General features: G+C 41.7%; 1 protein-coding gene across 3 annotated transcripts in view; it reads left to right on the top strand.

Moving 5' to 3' along the window:
- Positions 1-21,607, top strand: part of LOC129866742 (mitochondrial inner membrane protease subunit 2-like) — a 175,590-nt gene that overhangs the window by 90,332 nt on the left and 63,651 nt on the right. The window lies entirely within an intron of this gene.

Raw genomic sequence — 21,607 nt, 5'->3', positions numbered from 1 at the left:
AGCAGTATGTCTTCTACTTCTCCTTACAGCTATTTTCACTCACATATACTGTACACTCTGATCTTAATTCCGACACCCAGATGTCAACCCATCTTTGCCTGTACACTACCCTTTTACTATTTGGTTTTGCAATGCATCCTATTTTTACTGGGATTGTCTTATGAGGGCAGGGACACCGAAAAAAGTCTAGTGAGACGGCATTTGCCACAGCACTTTTCAATCAGGTGAAATAAAATACACTGCTCAAAAAATAAAGGGAACACTTAAACAACACAATGTAACTCCAAGTCAATCACACTTCTGTGAAATCAAACTGTCCACTTAGGAAGCAACACTGATTGACAATAAATTTCACATGCTGTTGTGCAAATGGAATAGACAAAAGGTGGAATTATAGGCAATTAGCAAGACACCCCCAATAAAGGAGTGGTTCTGCAGGTGGTGACCACAGACCACTTCTCAGTTCCTATGCTTCCTGGCTGATGTTTTGGTCACTTTTGAATGCTGGCGGTGCTTTCACTCTAGTGGTAGCATGAGACGGAGTCTACAACCCACACAAGTGGCTCAGGTAGTGCAGCTCATCCAGGATGGCACATCAATGCGAGCTGTGGCAAGAAGGTTTGCGTAGTGTCCAGAGCATGGAGGCGCTACCAGGAGACAGGCCAGTACATCAGGAGACGTGGAGGAGGCCGTGGGAGGGCAACAACCCAGCAGCAGGACCGCTACCTCCGCCTTTGTGCAAGGAGGAGCACTGCCAGAGACCTGCAAAATGACCTCCAGCAGGCCACAATGTGCATGTGTCTGCTCAAAAAAATGGTTTAACAGAGACAAATGTTGACCACAACTGTTGGGACAGCTTTGTGTAAGCCCTAACAGCAGAGCTTTCCTTTCAGCACCATGGAGTCTGGCAGCTAAACAGTTCATTCAGCCTTATTTACTGCTAGCAGATATGTCTGACTTGCTTCAACAAGTTAAATGACGCCAAAAAAAACGCCTAAATGAGTTTTGATTTGAACCATACACAAACATTATTACATTAATGTTCAGTAAATTCATAATGTTTATAATTATCTCATTAACACTTACGCTTCAAGTATAGGCAAGTACAAGAAAGAGCTCCGATTTGTTCAGCACTTTCAAAATGGACACCGACAGAAATTCAGATGTTAGTTCAGATAAATTCAGCATGGTGTTGAGGGCTTAACTTGAGAGAGGGAGATTTTATTTTATTAGTGTTCTAAAAAGGAAGGAAAATACAATCATTAGGATCCACTTTTATATACAATATACAGACGCACAGACAGCGCAAAACCACCCTCACAATATCAACTGGAATTACATGGGTCTATTACTGAACTTTTTGTTGAAAACAAATATTTGAATGGGAAGAGACTGCCACTGGCAAACATGGTTTACAGACCCAACAACATTATATAGTATCTCCTCCTTGTCAAGAGGAGCACATACGCTAATTATAATACACAAAGTAAGCAAAACAATTAAATCAATCCAACATTCCCTTAAAGGATGAATGAGATACTAATGAGATAGGCAGACATATGTAAGCAATAGGCCTATAACAATTGAGATGTACAAACTCTAGCATATGGGAACAATGAGTGGATGAGAGGCAATCTGTAATTTCGATTAAGACTTTAATGAGCGAGTTAAGATGGACGTAGTCAATATAAATATTTTGTTCAGCACTTTTGAAATATTCAACGACGGAATTCAGAACATGGGCCGTTCTTACAGTATTCTCCCTGTATACCAAGTCAGAACCGTAGGATAAGTACAAAAACAAAAGACAATCCATCTCATTGCAGTTACATCATAGGGTACATTCATATGGGCACAGAAGACAACAAACAGTTTTTCACTTAATTTTTTTAAGCTGCCCAGAGAGGATGCCGTTTTTAACGGCAAAGGCAACTCATTTCACTATGAGGCTCCAGTATACAATGAAGTAGCTTTCCCAGCATTACTCCGGAACCTGTATAAGCACACATTAGCAACACCTGATCTGGTGCTGTGATTGTGTGCATCCCTAACACAAGGAAAGTAATCAGTTAGGTATCTGGGCGCAGGACCATAAATACTCCTGTAAACCAAACCTAGGCTAATCTGGGACACCCTAGCCTCAACAGGCAGGACCATAAATACTCCTGTAAACCAAACCCAGTCTAATCTGGGACACCCAAGCCTCAACAGGCAGCCAGTTGATTTCCTGAAAGCAGCTCCTGCCTATGTGAATACGTGGACTTCAATACTACCCTGATCAGCTTATTCTGGGATATCTTGGAGTTTTATCTAGAGTTGTATCATTTTATCTGTGGCCAATGTCCTTGAGCCTTCTTGGATGGGCACTTCTGATGTAAATCTATGGCAGTACCCAAGGGGGCTTGAACTGCCTAGCTCTCCCTGTGGATTCTGCAGTGACATAGTGTGCCAACGAGTGACAGAACAATCACAGAGCAAATAAAGAACAGTACCAACCCCTATGCTCTGTATTTTCTGCTGGTTGCCCCTCTACCACAGAAAATACTGAGTTAGGCTGAAACACCTTCCTTTGGGAGCTGCCTTACTCAAGAAAGCAAGAAAGAGACCATGTTTCTTTGTGGCTTTATTCACAAAATAAATTTGTTTTTACATTGTTTGCAAACTGATTTGTGACACGAATTAATGCCAAATTAATGCAAAACAGGTGGGGCTCTGCACTGAATAAGTAGCCTAGTGGGTAAAGCGTTGGTCCAGTAACCGAATCCCCAAGCTGACAAGGTAAAAATCTGCCCCTGAGCAAGGCAGTTAACAAACTGTTCCCCGGGCGCCGAAGACGTGGATGCCGATTTAAGGCAGCCTCCCCCTCACCTCTCTGATTCAGAAGGGTTGGTTTAAATGCAGAAGACACATTTCATTTGAAGGCATTCAGTTGTACAACTGACTAGGTATCCCCCTTTCCCTATATACACTGCCGCTCAAAAGTTTGGGGTCACTTAGAAATGTCCTTGTTTTTGAAAGAAAATCTATTGTCCATTAAAATAACATCAAATGTATCAGAAATACAGTGTAGACATCGTTAATGTTGTAAATGACTATTGTAGCTGGAAACGGAAGATTTTTTATGGAATATCTACATTGTAAGGTTCTGTATTTATTTTCTTCATCAAACTTGTTCTGTTTCGTTGTGTTCTAGTTACTCACCTGGTCTCATCAGCTCCTTATTTAGTTCAGTTCAATCTGTTTGTGACTTTGTGAGGTATTGTTCGTTTTGACTCTACTAAGCCTTTTCCTAGCTCGTTTGTGAGAACCAGTTATAGCCTTCAGTCCTAGTTTTGATTCACCTGCCTGTTTGCCTACCTGTGTATGACCATTGCCTGCCTGTGACCACGATTCCTGCCTTCTGCGAAGGCGAAGGAAACACCTGCCGCGCTCTGCACGTGAATCTACACCTTTTTCTCCCTGAGTAGTCATTACTACAGCCTGTAATCGAACCCACAAATGATGATGCTCCAGATTCTCAACTAGTCTAAAGAAGACCAGTTTTATTGCTTTTTTAAAATGAGAACAGCAGTTTTCACCTGTTCCAAAAATTGCAAAAGGGTTATATAATTATATATATATTATATAAATTATATACTTGGATTAGCTAACACAATGTGCCATTGGAACACAGGAATGATGGTTGCTGATAATGGGCCTCTGTACTCCTATGTAGATATTCCATAAAAAAATGTTTACACTGTATTTCTGATCAATTTTATGTTATTTTAATGGACAAAAAAATTAGCTTTTCTTTCAAAAACAAGGACATCTCTAAGTAACCCCAAACCTGTTACTGACAGGTGTATATAATTGAGCATACAGCCATGAAATCTCCATAGACAAACATTGGCAGTAGAACTGCCCGTACTGAAGAGCTCAGTGACTTTCAACGTAGCACCGTCATAGGATGCCACCTTTCCAACAAGTCAGTTTGTCAATTGCTTTGCCCTGCTAGAGCTGCCCTGGTCAACTGTTAGTGCTGTTATTGTGAGGTGGAAACGTCTATGAGCAACAACAGCTCAGCCGCGAAGTGTTAGGCTATACAAGTTCACAGAACTGGAACGCCGAGTGCTGAAGTGCATTGTGCGTATAAATCGTCTGTCCTCGGTTTCAACACTCACTACCGAGTTCCAAACTGCCTCTGGAAGCAATGTCTGCACAACAACTGTTCGCAGGGAGCTTCATGAAATGGGTTTCCATGGCTGAGCAGCCGTACACAAGCCCAAGATCACCATGCGCAATGCCAAGCGTCGGCTGGAGTGGTGTAAACGCATTCTATGGACTGATGAATCACGCTTCATCTGGCAGTCCGACGGACAAATCTGGATTTGGCAGATGCCAGGAGAATGCTACCTGCCCCAATGCACAGTGCCAACTGTAAAGTTTGGTGGAGGAGGAATAATGGTCTGGGGCTTTTTTTCGTGGTTCGGCTAGGCACCTTAGTTCCAGTGAAGGGAAATCTTAACTCTACAGCATACAATGACATTCTAGACGATTCTGTGCTTCCAACTTTATGGCAACAGTTTCGGGAAGGCCCTTTCCTGTTTCAGCATGACAATGCCCCCGTGCACAAAGCGAGGTCACTACAGATATGGTTCGTCAAGATCGGTGTGGAAGAACTTGACTGGCCTGCACAGAGCTCTGACCTCAACCCTATCGAACACATTTTGGATGAATTGGAATGTCGACTGCGAGCCAGGCCTAATCACCCAATGTCAGGGCCTGACATCACCAATGCTCTTGTGGCTCAATGGAAGCAAGTCCCCGCAGCATTGTTCCAACATCTAGTGGAAAACTTTCCCAGAAGAGTGGAGGCTGTTGAAACATGGCTAGGCGGGTCATGTTTCAGAGGAAGCATGACTTCACCTTCGCCTCTCCAGAGGCCGTTGTGGAGTTGCAGCGATAAGACAAGATCAAAAAAGGGGGGAAGTAAAATAAAAAGTAATACAACTAAACTATTCAATATTAAGGCATTTAACGTCCCTTTTAAAGCTTCCATTATACCATATTTATATCTCAATCCAAACTGATTTTCCAGCAGGCTACAAAGTGAGGCACATCTAATGTTCAAAAGTCGTATTTTTGCCATTATACAGATTAAAACCAATCATTTCCAATGGATTGGCAATGGAACCATGTTTAAAGTATCCCTTTTTAAATGAAGCCCTACAAAGTTGGTTACAATTCAAATTTCATCCTCCAGAAGAGGCAGAACAAATATTACAGCAAATAATATGGCTAAACTCCAATGTACTGATATAGAATCAAATCACATTTGATTGGTCGCATACACATATTTAGCAGATGTTATTGTGGGTGTAGCGAAATGCTTCTGTTCATAGCTCTAACAGTGCAGTAATATCTAACAATACAAACATCTAAAAGAATGGAATTAAGAAATATAGAAATACTGTATTAGGACAAGCAATGTCGGAGTCCGGAGTGTGTATATATACAGTTGAAGTCGTAAGTTTACATACACCTTAGCCAAATACATTTAAACTCAGTTTTCACAATTCCTGACATTTAATCCTAGTACAAATTCCCTGTCTTAGGTCAGTTAGGATCATCACTTTATTTTATGAATGTGAAATGTCAGAATAATAGAGAGAATGATCACCTGAGTCAGGTTTGTAGGCCTCCTTGCTCGCACACACTTTTTCAGTTCTGCCCACAAATGTTCCATAGGATTGAGGTCAGGGCTTTGTGATTGCCACTCTAATACCTTGACTTTGTTGTCCTTAAGCCATTTTGCCACAACTTTGTAAGTATGCTTGGGGTCATTGTCCATTTGGAAGATCCATTTGCGACCAAGCTTTAACTTCCTGACTGATGTCTTGAGATGTTGCTTCAATATATCCACATAATTTTCCTTCCTCATGATTCCATCTATTTTGTGAGTCCCTCCTGCAGCAAAGCACCCCCACAACATGGATGCTGCCACCCCCATGCTTCACGGTTGGAATGGTGTTCTTCGGCTTGCAAGCCCCCCCTTTTTCCTCCAAACATAAAGATGGTCATTATGGCCAAACAGTTATATTTTGTGTTTTTTATGTTTCATCAGACCAGAGGACATTTCTCCAAAAAGTATGATATTTGTCCCCATGTGCAGTTGCAAACCGTAGTCTGGCTTTTTTATGTTGGTTTTGGAGCAGTGGCTTCTTCCTTGCTGAGTGGCCTTTCAGGTTATGTCGATATAGGACTGGATTTGCTGTTGATGTAGATACTTTTGTACCTGTTTCCTCCAGCATCTTCACAAGGTCCTTTGCTGTTGTTCTGGGATTGATTTGCACTTTTCGCACCAAAGTACGTTCATCTCTAGGAGACAGAACGCGTCTCCTTCCTGAGAGGTATTTCGGCTGTGTGGTCCCATGGTGTTTATACTTGTGAATTTTGGGATTTTTGTTTTAGATTCCGTCTCTCACAGTTGAAGTGTACCTATGATAAAAATTACAGACCTTTACATGCTTTGTAAGTAGGAAAACCTGCAAAATTGGCAGTGTATCAAATACTCCCCACTGTATATATGTGTGTGTATATGCGTATGTATATATATGTGTGTGTGTGTATATGTACATATATATATATATATATATATATATATGTGTGTTATGTATGTATGTATGTATGTATGTATGTATGTATATATTATATATGCAAGAATGTGTTTACATCCCTGTTGGTGAGCATTTCTACTTTGCCAAGATAATCCATCCACCTGACTGTTGTTGCATATCAAGAAACTGATTAAACAGTATGATCATTACACAGGTGCACCTTGTGCTGGGGACAATAAAAGGTCACACAACACAATGTTAATTTTCCAACATAAGCCGCCTCTAATGTTGTTTTGGGGAATTTGGCAGTGCGTCCAACCGGCCTCACAACCTGTGTATGGCGTTGTGTGGGCAAGCGGTTTGCTGATGTCAACGTTTTGAACAGTGTGCCCATGGTGGCATGGGGTTATGGTAAGGGACGGGCATAATCGATGGGCAACGAACACAATTGTATTTTATCAATGGAAATTTGAGTGCACAGAAATACCGTAACGAGATCCTTTTGCCCATTGTCGTGCCATTCATCCGCCGTGGGTTTCCAAGTCTTAATCAAACTTTTGTTAATGTCCTTAGATGACATTTCATTTGACCATCATGGTCGTTTGGGTTCAGCATTATGAGAGTAGCGCCCCAGCAGCACTAACTAGCCTAATGGTATGTCTATGGGATAGACAACCCCTCCTGAGCCAGTGGTAATTCCTTCTAATCTACCTCTCTCACCTTGGCTCTCAGCTACTGTATAATCACTGCACTGGGAGGAGGAAGGCGCTGTTTAAATGAACCAGCTTACCGGGTCATTAGGAAAAGTTAAATTATTCATTACTGAATGTGTAATTATAGCAGAGCCTTGGTGGCAGGCAGCTGTATAGCATAACCATACTCGCTTCTTGGAATGCTATATACACTGCTGGAAGAGGGATAAGGGAATTCTCTGTCCCACCTTTTGAGCGCTAGCTAAGCTAACCATGCCCGCCTGCTTGGCGCTCACCACTCGCTCACATTGGCAGGAGCCATGAAGAAGCGCTGGGATCAAAGGATCCAGAAAGAGGTTAGGGAGTTGTGTGCAAATTGCGTTCGTAATTAACTATGTAGCAACTCAGAATTCTCATCACGCATGCCAGGGTTTGTGTTTAGTTTGTTGTTGCTGCTGCTGCTGCAGTTGCCCCCCCTTGCGTGAAGAGCCTCACTCAGTGAACAACAAGTAGGCTAGATATAGCCTCGAGTGGTGAGGTGACACTTGACTGTCCAGTACTAAAGCCATTCTTGGAGTTGGCACACAGTTTATACAGTTCTAAAGTGTGATTTAGCTATGGTAGCCTCATTACTTACAGATATAACCCCCATAGAATGAAATAGAACACAATTGTATGTATCCTATGGGTATAACCACAGGCACATCCTACATACTGTAGAGCTGTTGCTCATAATGAATTGGCTTTTTTATTAAATGTTTCCTTGGCATGTATGTAAGAGGTATTTTTTTTGTTGGAGAAGGAGCTTCAGGTGTAGATGTAGTTGCTTTCTGGCTTCCATCTGTCTCTGCCCACAGTGTGGTATTGATGGTCATCCCATACAGCAGTGATGAGTGCTTTAGAGTGCTTCCTTTTCTTATTCAACTCTGAATTGACACATAGAATACCAGTATTCAGACTCTGACTTTTATCCACATTTTTTTACGTTACAGCCTTATTCTAAAATGGATTGAACAAATGTTTTCCCTCAACATTCTACACACAATACCGCATAATGACAAAGTAAAAAACTGTTTTTTTTTACAAATGTTACGCTAATTTATAAAAAAAAAAATAACAACTGAAATAGCACATTTACATAAGTATTCAGACCCTTTGCTATGATACTCGAAATTGAGCTCAGGTGCATCCTGTTTCCATTGATCCTCCTTAAGATGTTTCTACAACTTGATTGAAGTCCACCTGTGGTAAATTCAATTGATTGGACATGATTTGGAAAGGCACACACCTGTCTATATTTGGTCCCACAGTTGACAGTGCATGTCAGAGCAAAAAACAAGCCATGAGGTTGAAGGAATTGTCCGTACAGCTCAGAGACCGGATTGTGTCGAGGCACAGACCTGGGGAAGGGTACCCAAAAATGTCTGCTGCATTGAAGGTCCCCAAGAACACAGTGGCCTCCATCATTCTATATTGGAAGAAGTTTGGAACCACCAAGACTCTTTCTAGAGCTGCCTGCCAGGCCAAACTGAATAATCGGGAGAGAAGGGCCTTGGTCAGGGAGGTGACCAAGAACACAATGGTCACTCTGACAGAGCTCCAGAGTTCCTCTGTGGAGATGGGAGACCCTTCCAGAAGGACAACCATCTCTGTAGCGCTCCACCAATCAGGCCTTTATGGTAGAGTGGCCAGACAAAAGGCACATGACAGCCCGCTTGGAGTTTGCCAAAAGGCACCTAAAGGACTTAGACCATGAGAAACAAGATTATCTGGTCTGATGAAACCAAGATTGAACTCTTTGGCCTGAATTCCAAGCGTCATGTCTGGAGGAAACCTGGCACCATCCCTACTCCGAAGCATGGTGGTGGCAACATCATGCTGTGAGGATGTTTTTTAGCAGCAGGGACTGGGAGACGGGTCAGGATCGAGGGAAAGATGAACGGAGCAAAGCACAGAGAGATCCTGGATGAAAACCTGCTCCAGAGCACTCAGGACCTCAGACTGGTGCTGAAGGTTCACCTTCCAACAGGACAACGACCCTAAGCACACAGCCAAGACAACGCAGGAGTGGCTTCTGGACAAGTCTCTGAATGTCCTTGAGTGGCCCAGCCAGAGCTCGGACTTGAACCCGATCGAATATCTCTGGAGAGACCTGAAAAATGCTGTGTAGCGATGCTCTCCATCCAACCTGACAGAGCTTGAGAGGATCTGCAGAGAAGAATGGGATAAACTCCCCAAATACAGGTGTGCCAAGCTTGTAGCGTCATACCTGTAACGATGTGTGCTGCTAGTTGGGAAGTTCAGGGAGTGAGTGTTTTTAATAAATAAATGAAGCATAATACAAAACAGGAAACACGAACAATACACAGACGGGAAACTGAAACAGAAACAATGACGCCTGGGGAAGGAACCAAAGGAAGTGACATATATATATATATATATATATATATATATATATATATATATATATATATATATATATATATATATATATATATATATATATAGGGCAGGTAATCAAGGAGGTAATGGAGTCCAGGTGAGTGTCATAATGCGCTGATGCGTGTAACGATGGTGACAGGTGTGCGCCATAACGAGCAGCCTGGTGACCTAGAGGCCGAGAGGGAGCACATATAACAATACCCTAGAAGACTTGAGGCTGTAATTGCTGCCAAAGGTGCTTTAACAAAGTACTGAGTAAAGGGTCTGAATACTTATGTAAATGTGATATTTCAGATTTTTATTTTTAATAAATGAATGGGGAAAAAACGAATGTATCCATTTCAGAAAAAGGCTGTAACGTAACAAAATGTGGAAAAATTCATGATTTCCTAATGCACTGTATTTCCACACTATGAGGTTAGAATAATACTGTTACATTGGGAAAATTATGATAATGGATTTTTAGTGTAAGAGCTGTTTGAAAAGACTGCCTGAAATTTCAGCCTGTTTTGGTGGGATGGAGTTTTGTTCTGCCTGATGACCTCACCAGGCAGTAAATTAGTTAACCCTATCTGTCCCGAGACCCAGCTTTTCATTTATCAGACTGTCATTTATCTGCATGTCCAGCCTTTATATTTAGTCTCACAATGTTTTACCTTTTTTTATTTTCAGGACTACATGAGAACAAAATAATTTGATTTAACAGTTGCATTTGTGAGTTTTATTGACAAAGCAAAAACCTGACAAATGAATTTATAATAATGCTGTATGTACAGAAATGGTTTGCTCAGTGGGAAATTAATATCCAACTAGTTAGTGACAGCTGTTTGGCGTTTGTGACAGCCGCTATGTGAGCTTATTACAGTAATAAAGACACAATGTCCTGGGATTTCCTATGTAGAATAACCCTTTACCTTATAAGGACTCTTGTGTAGCTTGTGAGTGACATAGAGCAAAACATGTGTATGTTTGTCAGTCTCTGCTTTTAATAGTTTGGAGCTCAAACCATTCTGACTCTACATTGATTTTTGTAAAGAAATACCCCCTTCAGGGTCTGCCCTTGTCTCACAAACACTGTCTAGCTCAGCCCCCATTTATCACACAGACTAATGGTTGGTATCGGCCAAGTCTGTAGCTCAAACACACAATGTTTTAAAGGGGTTACAAGTCCAAATACGCCTGCGTCACGGTGGGACTGTTAGGCGTTAATAGACGACTACGCTAAGCGCTCGTTTTCCCCTCCCCACTCAGACCACTCCTTGACTGTCCCAGCAAAATTCTTGCTTGAGAAATTGCTCTTTTCTAAGAAGTTATTCTTGTTTCTTTTTGACCACTTTAATTGAAAACAATCACAGTAAGGTAATTACATTTTTTTTTAAAGTAAAATTATTGGAAAATGGGATAAAAAAAAAACAGCTGCATTGAACCTTTAATAAAAATGACTTTTCCTATTTCCTGCTTCCCGTGGTGAGCCGCAAGGATAGTCTTCCTCCTCAGAAACACTCACTGGTCTGTTAGTTGTCATCAGTGTGTTCGCCACTATGAGGGAGTGCAATTTCTCCCTTCGTTTGACCTTTTTATTTCTGTTTTATCCAATATAATTTTGGGTGTAAGGGAGAGCAGTCATCAATGCCTATTCAAAGACTCAAAAACAAATTAAAAGTTTAAAAGTTGTTCATAATCATAGCCAGTTTATCAGCAAAGATTAAGGTTCACTGTCTTAGAGTTAAAGTAAGGAAATGCACACAAAAAATGCCAATCCCCTATTACAAGATTGCACAAAGTCACCAGTGTTGTTTTAACTTAGTGGGCCACTGAGTGGGGAAATAATTACTTCAAGCCCAGGGTGCAGTTTGAGGAAAGCTTGAGGAATGTCAGCTTTTCTATCTTAACACCGTAGGCTACTTACTCTAAGCAACGAGCTGGAGGTCTGTCCCCAATACAACAACCGGATAATGGGGCAATATTTCAAAATGGGATGACTTCACACAACTGTTGAAAAAACGATATATATCCACAGATTAGGGCATTTTCTGGCCTGACAAATCGCAGAGGAATTGGGCATTTTAGAAGTGGAAACATTCTAATAAGAGATATTTGTTTACTTCGACTAGAGGTCATTATGCTGTTCTCCCAGATGTTTTCCAGAAATGAAAATAAACAAACGAAGAATGTACTAAAACCCTGTATTCCATGACCAAAAATGTAAATGTGAATTGCATTAAGTTCTGAGGCTTGGTTTTGGTCTATGTGATTGATTACATTTTGATCATGTCATCACAGTGGATCTTGATTGCTATTGATAGTACTGCATTGTTATGGAAAGTTAGCAAGTTAGCATTTCACTGTACCGTTTCAACCTGTATCTAGTGCACCTGTCCAATAAACATTGATTTTGATTTGACAGATACATTACCTGGTCTGCTGGAAAGTTTTTCTTTGACATGTTATTGTCCTCTCTGGGCATGCCTCCCCTTTCACTGCTGAACCCAATCACTGCCCTCTCTGCCCTCATCTCATTCCCAGGCTTTCATTCTTCTTTACCACAATTCTCTTATCATCTCATTTTCACACATATAGTCTAGGTCAGGGATCATCAACTAGATTCAGCCACGGGACATTTTATTTTCTTGAGCAGATGGTCGGGGGACCGGAACATCATTTGTAGCCTGCAAGTTGAACGCAAAAAGTCAAAACGGAGATATTTGACTAAAGCATAATTTCAAACCTTGCTTCCATTTGTATACGATCACGTGTTTCTCTATAATGCGTGGGAATACTTGGGACCAGAACACTTGGTGCTGTTTTCCTGGTGTTCTTTACAGTCTTATGTCCAACAATTAAAATTCCAAAATAAGAATAAAAAACATTTGCTAAGAAAACTTAAAGGGCCAAATAAAACCACCGGCCTGCGGGCCGCCAGTTGGCAAACCTTGGCCTAGGTACTGTACACTTAAAAAATACACGTAAAAAAAAAAAAAAACTTTTGAATTGAATCTACACCTGCTATTGTACCCGATGTATTGAACTAATATTCTACTTCCTCTGAGTAGTTTGTATTTCTTTAGTTATTGGGTGACTATTCAAGGATTATACATTTGCCATTTGAGGTATTACACACCTGTATCGTTCATTTTCACATAAATCACTGTATTGATGTCAATGACAGATTTGCAGTTCATGTTACAGCTAAAGGTCAGGTTGCACGTGAATATCTCAGATTATATGATTCTGCCCTACAGTATTACTCGCACACTATACAGTTGAAGTCGGAAGTTTACATACACCTTAGCCAAATACATTTAAACTCAGTTTTTCACAATTCCTGACATTTAATCCAAGTAAAAATGACCTGTTTTAGGTCAGTTAGGATCACCACTTTAATTTAAGAATGTGAAATGTCAGAATAATAGTAGAGAGAATGATTTAATCCAGCTTTTATTTCTAACATCACATTCCCAGTGGGTCAGAAGTTTATATACACTCAATTAGTATTTGATAGCATTGCCTTTAAATTGTTTAACCTGGGTCAACAGTTTTGGGTAGCCTTCCACAAGCTTCCCACAATAAGTTGGGTGAATTTTGGCCCATTCCTCCTGATAGAGCTCGTGCACCTGAGTCAGGTTTGTAGGCCTCCTTGCTCGCACACACTTTTTCAGTTCTGCCCACACATTTTCTATAGGATTGAGGTCAGGGCTTTGTGATGGCCACTCCAATACCTTGACTTTGTTGACCGTAAGCCATGTTGCCACAACTTTGGAAGTATGCTTGGTGTCATTGTCCATTTGGAAGACCCATTTGCGACCAAGCTTTAACTTCCTGACTGATGTCTTGAGATGTTGCGTCACTATATCCACATAATTTTCCTGCCTCATGATTCCATGTATTTTGTAAAATGCACCAGTCCCTCCTGCAGCAAAGCACCCGCACCACATGATGCTGCCACCCCCGTGCTTCACGGTTGGGATGAGGTTCTTTGGCTTGTGAGCATCCCCCTTTTCCCTCCAAACATAACGATGGTCATTATAGCCAAACAGTTCCATTTCTTTTTTTTCATCAGACCAGAGGACATTCCTCCAAAAAGTATGATCTTTGTCCCCATGTGCAGTTGCAAACTGTAGTCTGGCTTTTTTATGTCGGTTTTGGAGCAGTGGCTTCTTCCTTGCTGAGTGGCCTTTCAGGTTATGTTGATATAGGACTCATTTTACTGTGGATATAGATACTTTTGTACCTGTTTCCTCCAGCATCTTCACAAGGTCCTTTGCTGTTGTTCTGGGATTGATTTGCACTTTTCGCACCAAAGTACGTTCATCTCTAGGAGACAGAACGCGTCTCCTTCCTGAGAGGTATTTCGGCTGTGTGGTCCCATGGTGTTTATACTTGCGTACTATTGTTTGTACAGATGAACGTGGTACCTTCAGGCATTTGGAGGTTCATCCTTGGGAGCAATTTGACTTGTGGAGGTCTACAATTATTTTTCTGAGATGGGTTTGTAAGTAAGCATTTCACGGTAAGGTCTACCTACACCTGTTGTATTTGGCGCATGTGATTTGAGTTACTGTTGGTGAGTTATTTTATGCAAATGTATAGTTATATTTAATAAAGATTTGAAAGAATTTGAAGTTGGGATAGCCTGAATGTTTTAAAGTTTGTCTTGTAGCTTAATTGGCCAAGGAACAGGTCCATTTTGAAAAGCTACGTCTGTATTCCTATGGTTCTCATTTAAACCCATTTTAATTTATGAAAATTTTAAATAGTTATAGCTCATAAAGTACACATAGTGTCAAAAATCCAGTCTGGACATTTGGCAGTTTGTTTCGTGTTAATAGCTTAAATCGTTTAATCTCTCGTGTGGGCAAATAAATATATATATTTTTTAAAAATGTATTTCACCTTTATTTAACCAGGTAAGCCAGTTGAGAACAAGTTCTCATTTACAACTGCGACCTGGTCAAGATAAAGCAAAGCAGTGCGACAAAAACAACAACACAGAGTTACACATAAACAAACGTACAGTCAGTAACACAGAATAATAATAATAGGACTATGTAAGAAATGTAGAGTTCTATTTTGCTTTCCAAGCGCAGCTAATAATGCGTTCATAACCAAGTGGGAAGGTGGTATTTACAACATACGACTGGGAAAAATCCACTTGAACTCCCCTCCAACTGGTAATTACTAGTGGAAAACTTGTCCATCGTCCCTGAGCCACAACTTCCTTCACATGCTGGCCTCTGACATCACCTACTATGGAAATTACCTTGATAACAGCATTGTCAGCAGTTAAATGCAATAAGAAAACGTTATTTATAAAAAGAAAGGAGGCTGCTAAGGGGAGAACGGCTCATAACAATGGCCAGAACAGAGCAAATGGAATGGCATCAAACAACTGGAAACCATGTGTTTGATGTATTTGAATCCATTCCACCTAATCCGCTAGTTTTCTTTTGATTTTCCCATGATGTCAAGCAAAGAGGCACTGAGTTTGAAGGTAGGCCTTGAAATACATCCACAGGTACACCTCCAATAGCCTATCAGAAGCTTTCATTTTCTGGAATTTTCCAAGCTGTTTAACGGCACAGTCAACTTAGTGTATGTAAACTTTTGACCCACTGGAATTGTGATATAGTGAATTATAAGTGAAATAATCTGTCTGTAAGCAATTGTTGGAAAAATGACTTGTCATGCACAAAGTAGATGTCCTAACCGAATTGCCAAAAGTATAATTTGTTAACAAGAAATTAGTGGAGTGGTTGCGAAACAAATTTTAATTACTCCAACCTAAGTGTATGTAAACTTCTGACTTCAACTGTATTTACAAAAGTATTAAAACCTCTTCAAATTAGTGGATTCGGCTATTTCAGCTGACAGGTGTATAAAATTGAGCATACAGCCATGAAACCTCCATAGACAAACATTGGCAGTAGAATGGCCTTCTTGAAGAGCTCAGTGACTTTCAACGTGGCACCGTCAAACGATGCCACCTTTCCAACAAGAGTTTGTCAAATTTCTGCCCTGCTAGAGCTGCCCTTGTCAACTGTAAGTGATGTTATTGTGAAATGGAAACGTCTAGGCGCGACAACGGCTCAGCTGCGAAGTGGTGGGCCACACAAGCTCACAGAACGGGACCGCCGAGTGCTGAAATGTGTCGCACGTAAAAATCGTCTGTCCTCGGTTGCAACACTCACCACGAGTTCCAAACTGCCTCTGGAAGCAATGTCAGCACAATAACTGTTCGTCGGGAGCTTCATGAAGTGGGTTTCCATGGCTGAGCAGCCGCACACAAGCCTAAAATCACAATGTGCAATGCCAAGTGTAGGCTGGAGTGGTGTATAGCTCGCCGCCATTGGATGAATCACGTTTTACCATCTGGCAGTCCGACGTACAAATCTGGGTTTGACGGATGCCAGGAGAACGCCACCTGCCCGAATGACTAGTGCCAACTGTGAAGTTTGGTGGAGGAATAATGTTTTGGGGCTGGTTTTCATCTTTCCGGCTAGGCCCCTTAGTTCCGTTGAAGGGAAATCTTACCGCTACAGAATACAATGACATTCTAGAGACGATTCTGTGCTTACAACTTTCTGGCAACAGTTTGGGGAAGGCCCTTTCCTGTTTCAGCATGACAATGCCCCCATGCACAAAGTGAGGTCCATACAGAAATTGTTTGTCAAGATCAGTGTGGAAGAACTTGACAGGCCTGAACAGAGCAAGTCCCCGCAGCAATGTTCCAACATCTAATAGAAAGCCTTCCAAGAAGAGTTGAAGGCTGTTATAGCAGCAAATGGGAGACCAACTCCATATGAATACCCATGATTTTGGAATGAGATGTTCGACGAGCAGGTGTCCACAGACTTTTGGTCATGTAGTGTATCTCCATGAAAAGCATAAAGCTCTGAATTCCCCTTGCATAGAATTTGTTGTCTTCAATTACAACATCCCGATTGCAGATATGCAATCAACTCAACACTGTCTTGTCCTGCTTGGGAGATTATATTAAAATGACAAGGAATTACTTTATATGTGGAGGTAGAAAAATGACTTATAATTTTCCCAGATCTGCCCATGGATATCATAATTAATTTGCAGTATATCATATGCTGCCTATTTGTCGTACACAATGTTATACACATATTTCCCTGAGAGAATGATCAGTGGGTTAATCATATCTACATAAGAGGAATGCCCATCAGTGTGTGTGTACGGTTAGTGTTGAGGTATTGGGTGATTTAACACTCATAACACACCCCCGTCGGAACAAGATTAACTTAATTTACAGAGAAGTATGACACTTACGCCCCCCCCCCCCCCCCTGTTGATTGATACTGGTGTGCCGCAGACATTAATATCAAAAGCTGTTGAACATGTTATTAAGATACTGTAGTGTAGGAGTTTATTGTTGGAAACAGTTTATCAGTTTAACAGTTAAAATTAGGGTTGCAAAATGACAGGAACTTTCAATATATTCCCTGGGTCTTACAGAAATCCTGCTTAAAATTAAAAAAAAAAAAAAAAAACAGACGAACGGAGGAATGAAGAATATGTGATGAAACCTCAGTGGAGATCCTGTCAGTTCTTTTCCTTTCAAGTAAGCTACCCGTATTAACCGGGGAATAATAATACAGACCCAAGATCTCCCAACAAGCATTCTTATCTTATCTCGTTGTGCAATTATCTCTCTGCCAGTAAATTAAAATAAAAAACATACACACATCTCTAATACCTACAGCAGTGTAGTTGTACCACTTTCTAGATATCAAACTTGTTCCTCGTCTGTCCTGTCCCTTCTGATTTATGGCCCTTGTCAGTGTTGTGTATTTTCCGCCAAGATAGAACTGCCAAAGGGGGCGGGGTCACAATCTACTGTAGAGATAGTCTGCAGAGTTCTGTCATGCTATCCAGGTCTGTACCCAAACAGTTAGAGCTTCTACTTCTAAAAATCCACCTTTCCATACATAAGTCTCTCACTGTTGCCGCTTGCTATAGACCCCCCCCCCTCAGCCCCCAGCTGTGCCCTGGACTCCATATGCGAGTTGATTGCCCCCATTTATCTTCAGAGTTCGTACTGTTAGGCAACCTAAACTGGGATATGCTTAACACCCCTTCCCGTTCTACAATCTAAGCTAAATGCCCTCAATCGCACACAAATTTTCAAGGAACCTACCAGGTACAACTCCAAATCCGTAAACTCGGGCACCGTCATAGATGTCATCCTGACTAACCTGCTCTCTAAATACACCTCTGCTGTCTTCAATCAGGATCTCAGCGATCACTGCCTCGTTGCCTGTGTCTGTAATGGGTCCACTGTCAAATGCTCCCTAAAACACTTCAGCGAGCAGGCCTTTCTAATCGACCTAGCCTGGGTATCCTGGAAGGATATTGACCTCGTCCCGTCAGTAGAGGATGCCTGGTTATAAAAGTGCTTCTTTCCTCACCATCTTAAATAAGCATACCCCATGCAAAAAATGTGGAACTAAGAACAGATATAGCCCTTGGTTCACTCCAGACTTGACTGCCCTTGACCAGCACAAAAACATCCTGTGGCGTTCTGCATTAGCATCGAATAGCCCCCGAGAAATGTAACTTTTCAAGAATGTTAGGAACCAATATACACAGTCAGTTAGGAAAGCAAAGGCTAGCTTTTTCAAACAGAAATTTTCATCCTGTAGTACAAATTCCCAAAAGTTTTGGTACACTGTAAAGTCCATGGAGAATAAGAGCACCCCCTCCCAGCTGGGCTAGGAAACACTGTCACCACCGATAAATCCACGATAATAGAGAATTTCAATAGCATTTTTCTATGGCTGGCCATGCTTTCCACCTGGCTAACCCTACCCCACACAGCAACTTGCCCAATCCCCCACCCCCCCGCTTCTCCTTCACCCAAATCCAGATCGCTGATGTCCTGACAGAGTTACAGAATCTGGACCCCTACAAATCAGCAGGGCTAGACAATCTGGACAGGCTCTTTTTAAAATGATCCACCGCAATTGTTGCAACCCCTATTACTAGCCTGTTCAACCTCTCTTTCGTATCGTCAGAGATCCCTAAAGATTGGAAAGCTGCCGCGGTCATCCCCCTCTTCAAAGGGGGTGACACTCTAGACCCAAACTGTTACAGACCTATATCCGTCTGCCTTTCTAAAGTCTTCGAAAGCCAAGTTAACGAACAGATCACAAACCTTTTCGAATCCCACCGTACCTTCTCTGCTATGAAATCTGGTTTCCGAGCTGGTCATGGGTGCACCTCAGCCACGCTCAAGGTCCTAAACGATATCATAACTGCCATCGACAAAAGACAGTACTGTGCAGCCGTCTTCATCTACCTGGCCAAGGCTTTCGACTCTGTCAATCACCGCATTCTTACCGGCAGACTCAACAGCCTTGGTTTCTCAAATGACTGCCTCGCCTGGTTCACCAATTACTTCTCAGATAAGAGTTCAGTGTGTCAAATCTGAGGACCTGTTGTCCGGGCCTCTGGCAGTTTCTATGGGGGTGCTACAGGGTTCAATTCTCGGGCCGACTCTTTTCTCTGTATATATCAATGATGTCGCTCTTGCTGCTGGTGATTCTCTGATCCACCTCTACGCAGATGACACCATTCTGTATACATCTGGCCCTTCCTTGGACACAAACAAACCTCCAAATGAGCTTCAGCGCCATACAACACTCCTTCCGTGGCCTCCAACTGCTCTTAAATGCTAGTAAAACGAAATGCACACTCTTCAACCGATCGCTGCCCGCACCCGCCCACCTGACTAGCATCACTACTCTGGACGGTTCTGAGTTAGAACATGTGGACAACTACAAATACGTAGGTGTCTGGTTAGACTGTAAACTCTCCTTCCAGACTCACATTAAGCATCTCCAATCCAAAATTAAATCTAGAATCGGCTTCCTATTTCGAAACAAAGCCTCCTTCACTCATGCTGCTTAACATACCCTCGTAAAACTGACAATCCTACCGATCCTTGACTTCGGTGATGTCATTTACAAAATAGTCTCCAACACTCTACTCAGCAAATTAGATGTAGTCTATCACAGTGCCATCCGTTTTGTCACCAAAGCCCCATATACTACCCAACCCTTCGACCTGTATGCTCTCGTTGGCTGGCCCTCGCTTCATATTTGTCGCCAAACCCACTGGTTCCAGGTCATCTATAAGTCTTTGCTAGGTAAATCCCTGCCTTATCTCAGCTCACTGGTCACCAAGGCAACACCCACCCGTAGCACGCGCTCCAACAGGTATATTTCACTGGTCATCCCCAAAGCCAACTCCTCCTTTGGCCGCCTTTCCTACCAGTTCTCTGCTGCCAATGACTGGAACGAATTGCAAAAATCACTGAAGCTTTAGACTTATATCTCCCTCACTAACTTTAAGCATCAGATGCCAGAGCAGCTTACCGATCACTGCACCTGTACACAGCCCATCTGTAAATATCCCACCCAAATACCTCATCCCCAATATTGTTATTTATTTTTGCTCTTTGCACCCCAGTATCTCTACTTGCACATCATCATCTGCACATCTATCACTCCAGTGTTAATGCTAAATTGTAATTGTTTCGCCACTATAGCCTATTTATTGCCTTACCTCCCTAATCTCAGTACATTTGCCACACTGTATATAGATTTTTCTATTGTGTTATCAGCTGCCAATGGAAGCCAGGCTTCCACAAAAAATGGACCAAGAAAAAATATTTTTCTCTCTGTGTTTCATAATTTTCCTTTACTTCACTGAACGTATCTCACCAGAGAAGGTATCCAAGCGAGCGAAACAGCGCCCTTCTGTCTATGTATCTGTAGGCCATCTATCTGATGTTGTTTTGTCCAAAAGAATGACATTATTGCTGCCCGTAGCATTGTATGCAAGAGAAGCCAGCAAGCATTTGGCCTCCCTTGATAAAAAAAAATAATAGCCAATCAGCTCAACTGTGAATGGTCTTGGCGCACCCCAAAAAATTGTCAAGAGAAGCCAGTATGGATTTGGCTTCACTCCGATCACATCGCATCAAGAACATACGTAACTGACGAAACTTGTTATGCATCTCGTTGTGTTGATGTGCTCCGGTAGCTAGCTAGCTAAAATGATCCCTCCTATATCCGCCAGGGAAGGAGATAGGGATTTGGACTTGGGGTTTTACTTAATTCTCCGTACTGGCCAATGATTATAACGGCAATTCTGACCCAACCATTAATTTATACATTGTTGTGCCCTTGGCCTGAGAGGATGGAAGTTCAATATGTAACTAGATGTAGAAGGCTAATGTTAAATAGCTAATGTTGCCCATGAAGGGAAGTTATGCTAGCGAGCAAGCTTTTTAGAACGCTAGCCTAGGGCAACAACAAATGAAAGCGTGTACTGTATGAGTGATAGATGGTTTCTTCAACATGAAAAAATCTAATCAAAGAGATGGCGTTGGCGTTTCTCTACAAGTTGGGTGAGTCAACATGTTTTTTCTACTTGCACGAACGCACACACACACGCAGAAATAAAAACCATGGACAGCCACATCATATTTCGCTTATGTTGATTGGAATAAATAGTTTTTGGACTCATTTAGTTGTCACTGTATTTGACTAAGCGTAGGTGGTTTGATAATGTTGAAATTAAAATGGTGCTGGAATAGTGGAGGCAGCTCCGGTTTTCTTTGCAACTTGCAGTTACTCTCCGTGGTTCTAAGTCAATAGTTGTTTGTTTAGTGGTCCGAAAATGTCTGAAACATTAACTTGCTTGACCATGCAGTAGGTCATGTAATTGTTTGTTACATGCAGTATGCTTTGTGGACTTCACCGGACAGAGGTTGCTCTCCAGTTTTGTGATTAAACAAAGGTGTGGTTGAATTTATTCTGCCATTTTGTCTTATTGTCTTGGCCT

The sequence above is a fragment of the Salvelinus fontinalis genome, chromosome 12 (assembly GCF_029448725.1).
Source record: "Salvelinus fontinalis isolate EN_2023a chromosome 12, ASM2944872v1, whole genome shotgun sequence".
NCBI lineage: Eukaryota > Metazoa > Chordata > Actinopteri > Salmoniformes > Salmonidae > Salvelinus > Salvelinus fontinalis.
The sequence above is the reverse complement of the archived record's forward strand: the minus strand, read 5'-3'. Positions and strand labels throughout refer to the sequence as shown.